Source organism: Pleurodeles waltl, chromosome 10 (genome assembly GCF_031143425.1).
Source record: "Pleurodeles waltl isolate 20211129_DDA chromosome 10, aPleWal1.hap1.20221129, whole genome shotgun sequence".
NCBI lineage: Eukaryota > Metazoa > Chordata > Amphibia > Caudata > Salamandridae > Pleurodeles > Pleurodeles waltl.
Genome location: NC_090449.1, coordinates 218,854,981 through 218,870,393, shown reverse-complemented (window position 1 = coordinate 218,870,393; position 15,413 = coordinate 218,854,981).

Sequence of the window (15,413 nt, the reverse complement as noted above, 5' to 3'; positions counted from 1 at the left end):
TTTCTTTTCAATTTGTCCTATTATATATCATTCTAACTATATTATTCATTAAAGTTTAGAAAAACTGTCTGGGTGGTTATGTGGTCAACCCCTGTCACGCACAGCCGAAGGTGGCACAGGGTTGGGTGGTTATAAGGGTTAGCTTTAGGGCCTGACCTCCAAGAGCCTGTTTTTTATTTCCGTCTGTTAGTGATGGTGTAAACCTGTTTTTAAGGAGACTGGGGCATGGTTTTCAATATGGCTGTGAGGAAGATTGCAATGATCAAAACGCGCTGCCGACAAACATTTCTTTTCATGCAAACCTGGTTCTAGAGTTCGTGGTCTGGTGTTTGTAGGACGTACAGAGCTGTGTATACACACCGTTGCCAAACCCCTTCTGTCCATGGCCAAAGACCATATCCAGTGTGGTTTTGGCTGTCTGTGGGTGTTTGCCACAGGGCCTGCAGCACAGGGCTTGGCTTGCTAATAAAATACTACTTCATGTTAAAAAAAATCCCTAGAAATTCACTGAAAAAGAAACAAAGGTAGAAAAACCAATGCAATGCTTTGAACTAAAAAATAACACAGAAATTCACCAGTTAGTGTGGGTAGAGCTAACTGTAACCTGCACACCTACCATGCACTGCTTATGACCTCACGTATTTCATCATGCATGACATGTTCTATGACAATTTATGACATCACTGATGGCAACTCAAATGACTTCATTGATGACATTACTGATTACCTCACAATTAACATCATCTAACAAGTGTGTTACTTTGTTTTATTCTTTACATAGTGGCAGGTTGCCTCCTGCAAGCAGCCAACCCACAGCTGGGGGAGGGTGTCGTTCACCACCTTCACAAGCCACTATTTCATAAAAGGGGAGGTGGCATGCCACCTTCTCCCTAAGCCACTACTGGCCCCAGATTGACTCCCCAGGACATAGTCAAAAAGCCGGCCCTGAGGAATGAGGTCTCAGGGGTTATGTAAGACCAAGGGAATGGATCGTGCACCTCTTTACTTATTGCTTGGCCTCAGAGGATGGGGTCACCATGGCCCATTTGGGATTGTGGGGGAGACCGCATAAATAGATTGGCCACAGGTGAAGGGGGGTCTCAGTGGTCGCAACAAGCTCAGGGACAAGGACCATGTGCCCCCTCCCCTAAAAATAAAGTGCTTAGATTCAGGGATTTGGGTCCTCAAGGTGTAGAAAGCTCAGGGAGAGGGGTTGCATACCCCCTCCCCATTCTTTTTAAGTGGGCTCATGCGATTGGGCTCCTGGGCCCCAAATCCGCTCAGTTAGGGGGACCCACTCACACCCCCTCTCTGTAAATAAAATGGCATGTTGCCATTTTCTTTCTTTTTTTTCTGCAATCCTGCAGGAGTGCCGAGAGATCAGCAAAAATACCTGAGTTTAAAAAAAAAATTGGCCTGGCAGGACCCTCTGGGACACCCCCACAAGGGCTAGAGGGTCAGGGTATCACTACCCACACAGAGAATACCACCACAATACAGACACCACACAAGTCCGCCACACCAAAGGTCAGTGATAAACTGGTGGCAGCAAAACCCACACCATCACGCCAACAGGAATACACCCACAGTATCATGACCCATGAATCAACGCGGCGGTCTTTCAACCGCAGGAAACCATTGGCGGTACACACCGCCGCGCTCAAAATACACACAGATTTACAAAACAACACCACATTGGACAATTTAAAATACACACACATGACACACATACACACACCACACCCACACACCACTATAAAACACACACCCACACTACCCACAACCCGTTACAACCAAAACAAAAACAAGCACAGAGAGACAAGCAAAGAGCACACACCCAATCAGAAGCACAGAACACCATCACTCATACACCATCCACGCACATCACAGTATACATCCCAATACATCACTCCACACATCACCTCACACATATCACTCACAACACATCCATGGCACCTCAAAGACACCCCAGGTTTTCTGAGGAGGAGCTAAGGGTCATGGTGGAGGAAATCATCCAGGTAGAGCCACAGCTATTCAGATCACAGGTGCACCAGACGTCCATTGCAAGGAAGATGGAGCTGTGGTGGAGAATTGTGGACAGGGTCAACTCTGTTGGACAGCATCCAAGAACCAGGGTTGACATCAGGAAGAGGTGGAAAGAGCTACGGGGGAAGGTGCGTTCCGTGGTTTCAAAACACCAGATTGCTGTACAGAGGACTAGCGGTGGACACCCACCTCCTCCCCCACAACTAACAACATGGGAGGAGCAAGTCTTGGCAATCATGCACCCTGAGGGCCTCGCAGGAGTAGCGGGAGGACTGGACTCTGGTAAGTCAAATTTGTTACTACTTTATCCCCCCCTACCTGCATGCCATCATATATCCCCACCCGTACCCTCACTCCCATCACCTCGCATCTACCCCACCATCACAACCCACACATCCCAATACCAAGCCCTGCATGCACCCACAATGCATGGACACCCATCACTGCAGCATGCCCAGTAAAGAGATTCACCCAGCCCACACAATCAGCAATCACACAAGGCCAATGCCACAGGGAATTCACAATTATATAAGGGAAACACACCCATTGCACAAGATGGCACCCACAGATACAATAACAATGCATTTGCCTCCCCTTAGGACCCCTACCCAACGTCACCGGAGAGGAGGTGCCATCTACATCCAGTCCCCCCACAGAAGAGGCCCACAGTGATGACAGCAGCTCTGCACATTTGGATCACGATGAACAACCTGGCCCATCAGGGACCTCTGAACAGTTGGTTCCACTGCCACAGTCCCAACCCACCACAGAGCCACCCCCCTCAGGAAACACCACCACAGCACCCACCCAGCGGGCCCATGCCACTGTCCCCAGGACACGTCAGTCAGCAGTGTGTCCACCACTAAAGGAACCCCAGGCAACCCCACAAACCCAGGACGATCAGAGACCTGGGGTCAGTGGCAGTGGGCACACGGTTCAGGGGACAGAGGCACAGGACAAAAGGGAAGCTGGGAGGACTGCTGTGCGACAGGGGGAGGACAGGCCAAGCGAACTGACCCTCCATGAGGCACTCTCAAACATCATGGGAGCATACCACTATTCCCAGGAGACCATGGGCACGGTACTGTCCAAGTTGCAGGAGACCCAGCGGCTGCAGGAGGGACAGTACCTGGGAATGAGGGAGGACCTGACAAAAATCTACACCATCCTGGTCACCATTGCAGGGGTGCTGGATGACATGGGCAAGACCATGAAAAAGGCAGTGGCACAACAAAGGGCCCCTGACACTAGCCAAACCGATGAACAGCCTTCCACCTCTGCTGGCGCTAGTGGACAGGAGGCCCTGCCACAGGAACAACAGGCCACCAGCACCCCACCCCCTGCAGAAGGAGAACCACCCCGCAAACGGTCCCTGCGATCCAGGCAGAAGACAGAGAACATTGCCAAGACCCCCGCCAGGAAATCAGACTCTCCTTATTGTCACACTTCTGTCCCACTCTGTCACCCTGTCCACCTTGAACTGCCATTACTGCCCTTCCTATGCCTCATTGAACAATGCACCTGTGATACCAAGAAACTGGACTCAACCATGGACCGTCCTCCACCATCACCCCAGCCCCTTGCACGGACCCCCCATACTATTTACCACAATAAATAAACACCATTGAAATATAAACCATACTGGAGTCAGTGTAATGATTCGAAAGATTTATTTTTACTACATTCCCAAAGCATTGCGACATCTATGTTCATTGAATTATACCAATGTATGACAGTTGATGGGAAGCAGTACACATAGCAGAAGCCAAAATGGGGTACACAGATCTGAAAAAAGGAAACCCAAAGGGAACAGTCAGTGGCCATACACAGAGGGTAAGAGGCTGCCATGTACAATGTCCTAAAGTATACTGAAATGTGAAGAGGAGTTACAGTCTCTTACCTGTGTGTCACTGGACATACTGCTGTGTAATGTATGTTCTGTTGTCCACATCTTCTTCATCTGCCTCCTCTTCCTCACTGTCCACAGGCTCCACCGCTGCCACAAGACCATCACCAAGCTTATCCTCGAGCAGGAAAGGCACCTGGCATCTCAATGGCAGGTTGTGCAACATACAGCATGCCACGATGATCTGGCACACATTCTTGGGTAAGTAGTACAGGGATCCACCTGTCTGATGGAGGCAACAGAACCTGGCCTTCAGGAGGCCAAAGGTCCTCTTGATAATCCTCCTTGTTCGCCCATGTGCCTCATTGTAACGTTCCTCTGCCCTTGTCCTAGGATTCCTCACTGGGGTCAGTAGCCATGACAGGTTGGTGTAACCAGAGTCACCTGTAAATATCGAGGGACAATTGTGAGACACACACTAATCCTTAGGGACAACCCCATACCCAAACACCTACATATACTGTGTGGGGACCTTGGGCTCATCTATTAGCCACACCCGGTGCCTCTGGAGTTGGCCCATCACATAAGGGATGCTGCTATTTCTCAAGATATAGGCGTCATGCACAGTGCCAGGATATTTGGCATTCACATGGGAGATGTACTGGTCCGCCAAACACACCATTTGCACATTCAGCAAAGGATAGCTTTTTCTATTCCTGTAGACCTTTTCATTTCTGCGGGGGAGGGGACAAATGCCACATGTGTACCATCAATGGCACCAATGATGTTAGGGATATGTCCCAGGGCATAGAAGTCAGCTTTCACTGTGGCCAAATCCTCCACCTGGGGGAACACGATGTAGCTGCGCATGTGTTTCAGCAGGGCAGACAACACTCTGGTCAACACGTTGGAGAACATTGGCTGAGACATCCCTGATGCCATGGCCACTGAAGTTTGAAAGGAGCCACTTGCCAGGAAATGGAGCAGTGACAGGACCTGCACTAGAGGGGGGATTCCTGTGGGCTGGCGGATGGCTGACATCAGGTCTGGCTCCAATTGGGCACACAGTTCTTGGACTGTGGCACGATCAATTCTGTATGTGATTATAATGTGTCTGTCCTCCATTGTCGACAGGTCCACTAGGGGTCTGTACAGCGGAGGATGCCATCTCATATGCTGCCTCAGCGGTTGGAGCCTATGGAGGAGACCGGTGAGCAGAAGGTAATTTACCACATGGATAGCACAACTGTGTTTGAATTAATGTCACAGAAGCAGTGTGTGTAATTGAGAGTCCGTATATGTGCCAACATGTGCTGTGACGCAGTTAGGTGCCATGCCATGTGCCCCCCTGAAATGGCATCTGCCTGACCTGTGAGGAGGGACAAGGGGAAATGAGGTAACTGCGCTGGCGTTGTGCAGCGTCGCGGTAGGCAGTCAAAGACCGCCGCGCAACTCCGCATTGCTTATCATTGGGCCCAATGGGTTACAGGAGCCAATGGCGATGTACACCGGCGGTGACGGTACGCACCGCCGCGGAGGTCACCGCCATTTTCTACCTATTCACTAACTTGCTACCTGACCATCAACAGGAGAGGACCTACACTGCAAGTGCTGCTGTGAGCTGAGTCTGGAAGCAACAATGGCTAGAGTGTCTGGGGAAAGGGCCCCTGCCTTCACTCCGGAGGAGTTGGAGAAACTGGTGGATGGGGTACTCCCCCAGTACACGTTATTCTACGGTCCTCCTGACACACAGGAGCATGATGCTTGGGCAATTCCTGTTTGGAGTGGTGTGGATGTAAGCCACATGTTGGGGGGTGCTAATGCGTCCTGGCCTGAATGCTGCATGAGAGGTGGTCAGTGTATGTGCGTCAGGGCATGGGTGGGAACTGATGGGCAATGAGTATGATGTTCCGGACGGGTGAGTAATTACATTTTCCGCTGTCTTTTCCTAGGTCAGCACCCACCAGAGGAAGGGTATTTGGCGTGCCATCGCCAAGGAGGTGCGGACCCTGGGGGTCTATCGCAGGCGGAGCACCCACTGCCGCAAGAGGTGGGAGGACCTGTGCCGATGGACCAAGAAGACAGCGGAGGCCCAGCTGGGGCTGGCCTCCCAACGTAGAAGGGGTGCCCGTCGCACCGTGATCCCCCTGATGTTCTGCATCCTGGTGGTGGCCTATCCAGAGTTGGATGGGTGCTTGAGGCCATCACAGCAGCCACAAGGGGGTGAGTACAGTTTCAGAAAGCTGACTTTGCGCTCTTTAGGAACTAGCTGGGTGGGGGATGTAGGCTGTGGGTACCCCAAGGCCAGGGCGATCATGTCAGGGTAGGTCCCTTGTTTGCAGGCTCTGAAGCACCCCTACCCCAATGGTATAAGTGGCCAACTACTACTGGGAAGGGTCCTGTGGGTGTCAGGTGTGCAGGTGCTGGCGTTAGGCATTGTACCCCATGGGCTGGTTACTACCTTAGTGAGTAATTGGGCATGGCCTAGCATAGTGCAGTTCAGTGTGTGTTGTGTACGCCAACAGTAGTGGTGTTGCTGGCATTGACCATGTGTATCCTCTGTCTATCCCGCCCCTTCTTGTTTTGTCACCCTGTCCTTGTGTGCATTAGCGTCATCTGGCGGAGGAGCAGAGGCACCGGCGACAGAAGGAGTTGCATCCCACCTGGCCCATGAGGGTGAATCCACTGAGGGTGAAGGCACCAGTGGGACAGAGGGCGAGGGGAGTTCCACGACGGGGACAGGAGGGTATACCAGTGACAGCGACACCTCCTCTGATGGAAGCTCCCTGGCGGTGGCAGACACCTCTGTGCCCATCCCAACAACAGGTACAGCCGCCACCCCCCGACGAGCACTGCCCTACCAGCAGCCCCTCAGCGTGTTTCCCGTGCCCGCTCACCCAGGAGGGTGGGCATCTCCTTCACCCCAGGCACCTCAGGCTCTGCCCCAGTCAGCCCTGCTGCCCCCAGTGAGGAGGCCATTGACCTCCTGAGATCCCTCACTGTTGGGCAGTCAACGATTCTGAATGCTATCCAGGGTGTTGCGAGGCATTTGCAACAAACAAATGCATACCTAGAGGTCATTCATTCTGGCGTGGCAGCCCAACAGAGAGCATTTCAGGCTCTGGCCTCAGCACTGATGGCAGCCATTGTCCCTGTGTCCAGCCTCCGCCCTTCAACTTCCACTACCCAGACCCAATCCCCTCAACCTCAGCCTATCCAAAGCACACCTTCAGACCGGCATGCACACACATCAACACACAAAAGTGGCTCAGGAAAACATAAGCACCACACATCATCACACATGCACTCACACAAGCACCATACCCATGTACACATACCAACATCCACTTCCTCCACTGTGTCCCCCTCCTCCTCCTCTTCGTCCACCTCCCTCCCAGTAGCGACTCCACTCACACCTGCATGCACTACATCATCAGCCACTGCCTCCATCACCACCACGCCCATCACAACACACCCATCACGAGCAATCACCACCCCCACAACCATGCAAACGTCCCCTGTGTCCTCTCCCAGTGTGTCTGTGAGCCCTCCTCCCAAAGTACACAAATGCAGGCACACACCCACGCAGCAGCCATCCACCTCACAACAGCCTCCAGCCCATGCACCTTCACCCAAACTCAGCAGACGTACACCTCCTACAACCACTACCTCTTCCTCCACTCCCACACCCCCTCCGTAATCCCATCCCAGTGTGTCACAAAAACTTTTCCTGGCTAACGTTGACCACTTCCCTAAACCCCCTGTCCTTCCTCTAGGGCCAGGATATCTAGATCCCAGGCCAGCACCTCAGCCACAAAATCGGTGTCTGCTGTGGTCCCTGCAAGTCCGAGAGGATTGAAGGGGGCACCCATCAGGGCTGCCAGTGTGCCACCTACCGATGTTAAGGACCACCCGATTCCACCACCTGCCAAGGTTAAGAAGGGGCCGGCATGCAGCAGGGAAAAGACGCACCACCCAGCCAGCAAGGCCTCATCCAAAACCAAAGAGGACAGTGCCAAGGTCCCAGCAGCGACTACCAAGGTGGGGAAGGGACACAAAAGCAAGGGCAAGTCACCTCAGGGCATGAAGCCTCCTGGTGAGGGAGTGGTGACCACCATTTCACGTGACATCCCAGCAACCTGTACCACGGTAAACACCGCCGCAACGACCGCCACCTTCACCGCCACCTGCACTGCCACCTGCCCTCTGCACCACCCCTTGCCCCACTGCTGCCACAACGACAGTCACCACCATCATCCCCAGTGATCAGCCATCTGACGCTGCTGGAGACAGCCTGGTGTCTCCCTCCACTACTACAGACACCTGCACCACGGGCAGCACCGGCAGCATCTCTGCCGCAGACACCACCACCTGCACCACCATATGCACTGCCATGTGCCCAGCCAGTGCCACTACATCGGACATCAGCAGCATCCCCAGTGGGCAGCCGTCCGAGGCTGCAGGAGACGTCCTGGACCCTGCACACACCACATGAGGCACCAGCACTGGCACTACCAGCAGTTTGCAGCCTAAGTCACCGCAGGATGGAGTGTGGCGCTGCCTCCATGGAGTATCATGCTACCTCTTCCCTGCACATCTCGTGCCTCAGACACCCAGGTGAGGGAATGGGAACTGCCACACCCCAGGTCAGCATCACTGGGCACAAGCCCCCTCCAGGACCAGTGGAGAGATGCATCCACTCACCCAATCCTTGGCAGGATGAAGCAGACTGGGCACAAAGCCCCCTCCAGAACCAGTGGAGAGATGCATCCACTCACCCAATCCTTGGCAGGATGAAGCACACTGGGTACAAGGTCCTCTCCAGAACCTGTGAAAGAAGGCATCCACTGGAGAGACTGTGGCTTTGCACTCCCCGGGACCAAGCAGTGGGCAAACCAGCCACTTGAGAGTCTTGAGAGACTGTGGCTTTGCACTCCCCAGGAGCAAGCAGTGGGCAACCCACCCACTTGAGAGACTTGAGAGACTGTGGCTTTGCACTCCCCAGGACAAAGCAGTGGGCAAACAACCCACTAGAGAGACTTGAGAGACTTGAGAGACTGTGGCTTTGCACTCCCTAGGACCAAGCAGTGGGCAAACCACCCACTTGAGAGACTTGAGAGACTGTGGCTTTGCACTCTCCAGGACCAAGCAGTAGGCAAACCACCCACTTGAGAGACTGTGACTTTGCACTCCCCAGGACCAAGCAGTGGGCAAACCACCCACTAGAGAGACTGTGGCTTTGAACTCCCCAGGACCAAGCAGTGGGCAAACCACCCACTTGAGAGACTGTGGCTTTGCACTCCCCAGAACCAAGAAGTGAGCAAACCACCCACTTGAGAGACTGTGGCTTTGCACTCCCCAGGACATTGCTGTGGGCATGTTGCCCCCTCTAAGAGCAGTGGCGTAGTACCATCTTCCAGCTGAGGTGCCCCCGCTTCCCCCTGAGGTGCCTGTGTTTTTTTTACCTGATGCCCCTGCAGCGTTCTCTCCATTTTGAGGCAGGAGTCAAGTGTGGGCTTCTCCCATGATGTTTGGGCCCACTGGTCCACGGACATTTACAAGGGACAGTGTACGGCCTTCTGTACATAATGTAAATAATTGTATATACTGATTTTTTCAAATTTGTTTGCTATATCCAAAATATCACTGATTTTACTCAATTCCTTTTGTCCTTGCGTTCTTCCGGGGGATAACGGGGTGAATCTGTAATGTTGTTGGATGTGTTAGTGTGTATGGTGTTGTGGATGAGTGTGGGGGGTGGGGGTGTTGCGTGTCGTATGTGTGTGTCACTCTGTTTTACCAACCCCCCTCCCCTGTGTGTTAGGTGCAGTACTCACCTTCGTCATCGCCACCGCCTTATTTCTATTTCCTGGTGTATTAGTAGATACACCAACACGGGGAGGACCTGCAGTTCGGGCTTCATGGCATCCTGGTTCTTTGTTGAGTGTCGAAAGGTAAGAGGTTCCCCTTCAGTGTACTGTTTCCGCCGTGCTTTTGATGTTGTTGGTACCGCCCCGGAAAAGCTGGCGGATTGGCCTCTCATAATACAGTGGGCGGTACATTGTCTTCCGCCTGTCTGTTAGCGGTGACCGCCGCGGTGTTTGTTGCTACCGCCCTGGCGGTCGGAGTGTTAAAGTGTCTGTCTATGTTGGCGGTTTCCGCCGTGGTCGTGATCCCATTTTTTTTTACCGACGGCCTATTGGTGGTGTTACCTCCACTTTAACACCGACCGCCAGGGTTGTAATGAGGGCCAAACTCTTTAAACCTGTTTAACTAATGTGTATTTACTCATGGTTTAAATATGTATATGTATGTATGTGTGCATGTGTGTGTGTGTGTGTATATATATACATATATATATATATATGTGTATGTTATTCTATGCTTAACATGTTCATAGGTCATTGCATAACTCCTAGATAAGTTGTTATATTAGATACTTATGAATCCCTGCTCTAATTGTATATCACACTTTGTCTACCCATCACCATATGTCATGTCTCTATCAATCTATCCTCCATTTCCAGTCTGACTCATCCCAAATCCATTCTATTGCTTTCATCTCCTAAATAACCCTGCCTACGCTCTTCCCTCCTCTTCCACATCTAGCTCACCCAAACCTCACTTTAATACCATGATCTCCTAAACAACCCTACTCAATTCTCCCTCATTTATCGCACCCTGCTACTATGATCTCCCTAACACTTTCCACAAACTCTTCCCTCCTCCATCCCCCTTTACTCATCCCAAGCCTAAATCCTATTACCATAAACTCCCAATTAACACTTCTGGATTCTTCCCTCCTCCACCCCTCCATTACTCCAGTCAATCCAACTAACAAACTCACATATCCGCAGCTCAAATTAACTCATAATAATACTAAAACTGTACTCATATTTCCATATATTAATCCACCACTAATTTCTAGTGTGCTACTCACCAAAAAGCGCTTCGACACCTCGTCATGGGTAGTAAGCGCTATATAAATACTATTACAATACAATAGAATACAATACAATAATTGCTTTTAAATAAAGCAACATATTATTTTTAAATGCAGACCAATTTCCTTAGCAGAGAACGAGAGATGCTTAAAAAAGAATAAAAAATAACAATTTAAGTTTCATTTTTAAAGAGTAGGAAGTGATTAATGGGACTACTACCTGCTCATAAACCTTTTTGAATCAACATTCACAAAGGGGGAGGGATCCCAGGGTGACCAGTTCCCATTTGTTAATGGTTACCACCACCCCTGAGGTGTTGGTAATAAAGTGAATGTTTTGTAACTGTAAATTGCTTGCAAAATATTCATACATACCACTGGGAATTGGTATTAGGAAGAGACGCCCTAAATAGGCCTCTTCCAAATACTGATTCATAAACCCAATCTGCGATTCAGTAAGCTACAGGTTACCGAAACGCAATTTGTCTTTTGTGCATTTTAAAAACCTTTTTTTGAGGTTGCAAACATCCTGATTATGTAAATCTGCCTGTTGCACCCTCAAACAAGATTTTGTACATTGGCCCTAAGCCCCCAAGCTCTGTAATAGCTGCAAGCAACATTTTTCTTCTAATTGCAGACAACCAATCAGAGCCTTGCTCCAATGGAAGCAAGATGGCCCATGGGTAAAAAAGCCCCCGGGCCATTCAGACGGCTTTTTATTTTTTAAAACATGGTTCGAGGGACTCTCACGAGAGTTCCTCAACCCAACTGTCTAGATATACAAATATATTTGGAATTTAATAGCTCCAAAACTACTGAACTGATTGACACCAAATTACAAAAAGCACGCTTTGGGGACTATGATCCAGCTTCTTGCCTAAAAAAGTCTATGGAAAATGCATGTGTATTTTGTATTTTGGGACCCCCTTTTTTTTCTTGGCCCCCCACTTGATGGATCACCCTGAAACTTTCCATGCTCAAACTAGGCATGAAAAGAGAATCTTTTCGGGACGATTTGTGGAGATAACTCAAACGGCACTAAGGTTAATAGCAAAACAAAAAGGAATTTCCTACAGAAAGGTTGGCTTCACTATAACTACCATAATTATATCTATATCCATAGTCTGGGCATTTCTATTCTCAGCATTTCTAAAGTAAATAGCTACCCAAAACAGGCTTCCCAGCACTAAGTAGAAAATGCAGACCGTATTTCACACAGCGATCAGATTAACAGAAACATTTTTAGTTGCTTTCCAAAGCTCAATTCATCCTCTGTTCTGTGAATCATAATGGGCAAAGCATTCTATAGCTTGGAAGCCTTATATGCAACTGATTGACCACCACATCTTGGCCCATGGATCTTAGGAACTGTGAGTTTACAAGAAGAGGTAAATTGTAATGTCCTCATAGGGGTGTAAGGTCGTGTCAAGCATTGTAACAACTTGAGGCCCTTATTGTACACAGCGCTGGGGGGCAAACTGAGGGCATTAAGCTATATCCTTAGTTTGACAGGAAGCCAGTGTAAAGAGCTCAATACACCCGTCACTGAGCTATTCTTGGGAATCTTTAATAAAATGTGTGCTGCTGCATTTTGTACCACTTGAAGTTTTCTCACTACAGATTGGGGCCTTCCAAGACAAAGCGAGTTGCCATAGTCCAAACAACACATGATTAATGTTTGAACCACAAGTCTAAAAGAGGATGGAGGTAAGAACTGTAAGATTTTATGTCAAGACAGGAGGCTACCATTATGAATAAACCTTTTATTCACTTCTTCTGAGCAGCAAACCCATCAAAAGTATCCAATAGAACATTAACAACATCATAATAGAAACAGAATATTCAACTACATGTCTTCCATTTTGTTCCTCTTTTGTTTGCTGCTTCTGAGCAGATAAATATATGTTTCTAGTTGTTATGAGTTTTATTTGTTGGTATATGTATTTATTTTAAGTAGGCTTTACCCAATTTATGGGTTGAATTAGTTTTGGGTAGTTATATTTCTAGGACTTAAGGGCAATGTATATAAAAAACAATATGTAGTTTCTTCTACTTGAATTATTGTTTGGGTACATTTTGTTCGGTTTATGGTTTTGCTGACTGTTTATTTATTGTTCATGTGGTTGAAGGGAAAGAAAGTGGTCTTACTTTTAACAGTCTTTTTAGCGCGAGGACTTCCGTGAGAGGCCTTTCTAGCAGGTAGTCCTCGAGCGGTCTATGTGAGAAGACGGCCTCATCTTTGACCTTTTTTGGTAGCACGCTTAGCGCGAGACGAGGACTTCAGCGGGAGGCCTTCCTGAGGTGGTGCTTGTGAGGGCTATGAAAGCAGATGCGTACATCTGCTCTGAAATATTAGAGGAATGAACGTGTAGGCGTTCATTTCTCTACAGTGGGACGAGCTGACGTGACAGCTCGTCTGCTTAACTAATAGGAAGCGGTTAGGTGTTTTTTTTTATAGGCATTGGCGCAGGTTGTGAGCAATACAGCATATGTTTATAGCAGATTGCTGTTACTGTGGTTTCTAAGGTAACGGATCACCGCTGGTGGTTTGTTATGAGAACATTTTGTCAGTATGTACGGAGAGAGATTTCTAAGAGGTGTAGGCATCACTAAAATATTTTTGAGAAAGAAATAAGTATATTGCAAGTTTTTGGGAGAAGATGTCTGAAATAAACAAGGAGAAAGAAGGAAATCAGGAGGATTTCATTAGGAAAATTGTTAATGAGGAGTAAAAAGCTGTAGTTCAGGAGTCAGTTAAGCAGACCTTGGGAAAACAAACAGGTAATGAAGAGAAGGAATTTTTCTCATTGTCTGAGGATGAGGACCATTTTTAGGGGTCCAAGGGGAAAGTGTTTAATGACAAGAAAACATTTGCAGGAGATGCAGGACAGATTTGGAGTCCCAAGCAGCTCGTAAAAGAGAGGTACCCTGAGCAGTACAAGGAGTGTCAGCTTGATGCTGAAAGAGATTATATAGATGAAGAATTGGTTAATGATAATGATTTGGATGAATATGTTTTAGATCTAGAGTATAAAGATGGTTTTGAGGACGAGTTGGGAGGTAATTTAACTACTAAGAATAGCGAGGATTTATTAGACTCGTTGGGTGAGAAGTTATTTGAGCCTAAGGATGTAAGACATTTGCGAGGTAAGGAATGGTGGCCTTTGGATTATGTGGCCAGTTACATTAAAGCAAAGTTACGTAAACCTCTGGAGAAAGATGAAAGAAATGTAATGAGGGTGGAGTGTTCGAGGCTGGTCATTGATGTTAAGGTGTGTTTAACACCAAATTTGGATCCAGAGATGATTACTTACTTATTTAAGTTGGGTAGAGATCCAAGGAAGGGACTGGAAAAGTCATTGAAGTAGGTTCAAGATAAACTGCTTGATGTGTTGGTTCCTTTGGACAAAATATTTGATACAGTAGAGGATGCGTACTTGAAGGGGAAGGATTTGTATGTGCATCTTTTACGTGGATGATGTTACAGAGCCATTTGTTTTGTTGGGTATGCAAATGCAGGACTTTTAGCAGAGAGAAGGAAAACTGTATTAATGCGTATAAATCCTAAATGATCAGATATGGCAAATAAAGGGTCTTCTGAAGAGGCTCGAGGACTTCTATTTGGTGATGGGATGGTCAAGGCCTTGTCAAAATATGTGGGTACATTTACTAGCCTAGGTAAAGTGCATTTCTTTATGAAAGGAGTGTTTTCAAACAGTAATTTATATGGAAGGGCTGGTAGGAGAGGGCAGCTTACCAGCCAAGCAAATGTTTGAGCCCATTATCAAAATTAAGGATCAGGTTTCTTCCGAGGGAACCAAGGAGGTTCACAATTCTATCCCCACAGAGGGAGAGGACGTGGTTGTGTTATCAGAGCAAGAGGTAGTAACCTTGGACATGTACAGAGTTAGGGTGACTATGAAGATTATTTCTACTTCCATCCCTATAGCTATAGGAGGAGGATTGAAGTATTTAAAAGAAAATTGGGAAATAATCACTGAGGATATGTGGATGTTGCACACAAAACAGGGATATGTAGTAGAGTTCGATCGAGAACCTGTCCAGCACATGGAACCAAGAGAATTAGAGTTTCACAGGGAGTTGGAACAGATTGTTCATGTGGAAATAACACAGATGTTGTCAAAGAATGTGATTGTGAAAATGGAGGAACAGGAGAAAGGTTTTGTAAGCATGTTGTTTTTAGTGGAAACGAAAGACAAGGGTTGGAGACCGGTGATAAATCTGAGGTACTTGAATCAGTTTGTGTCTTACAATCATTTCAAAATGGAGGGAATTCATCTTTTACGAGATCTTTTACAAGAGCAGGATAGTGAAGCTGGATCTCAAGGATGCTTACTTTACAATTCCCATAGCGCAGTGCACTCAGAGGTTTTTACAGTTCATGTGGAAGAACCAGTTATTTCAGTTTCAAAGTTTGCCTTTTGGTCTTGCCTCAGCCCCTTGGTGTTTCACAAAGGTATTGAGACCGGTGGTTGGTTTTCTCAGAGAAAGAGGTGTGAGAATGATAATTTATTTGGACGATATAGTGATTTTAAATCAGGATTTAGAAGACTTGAA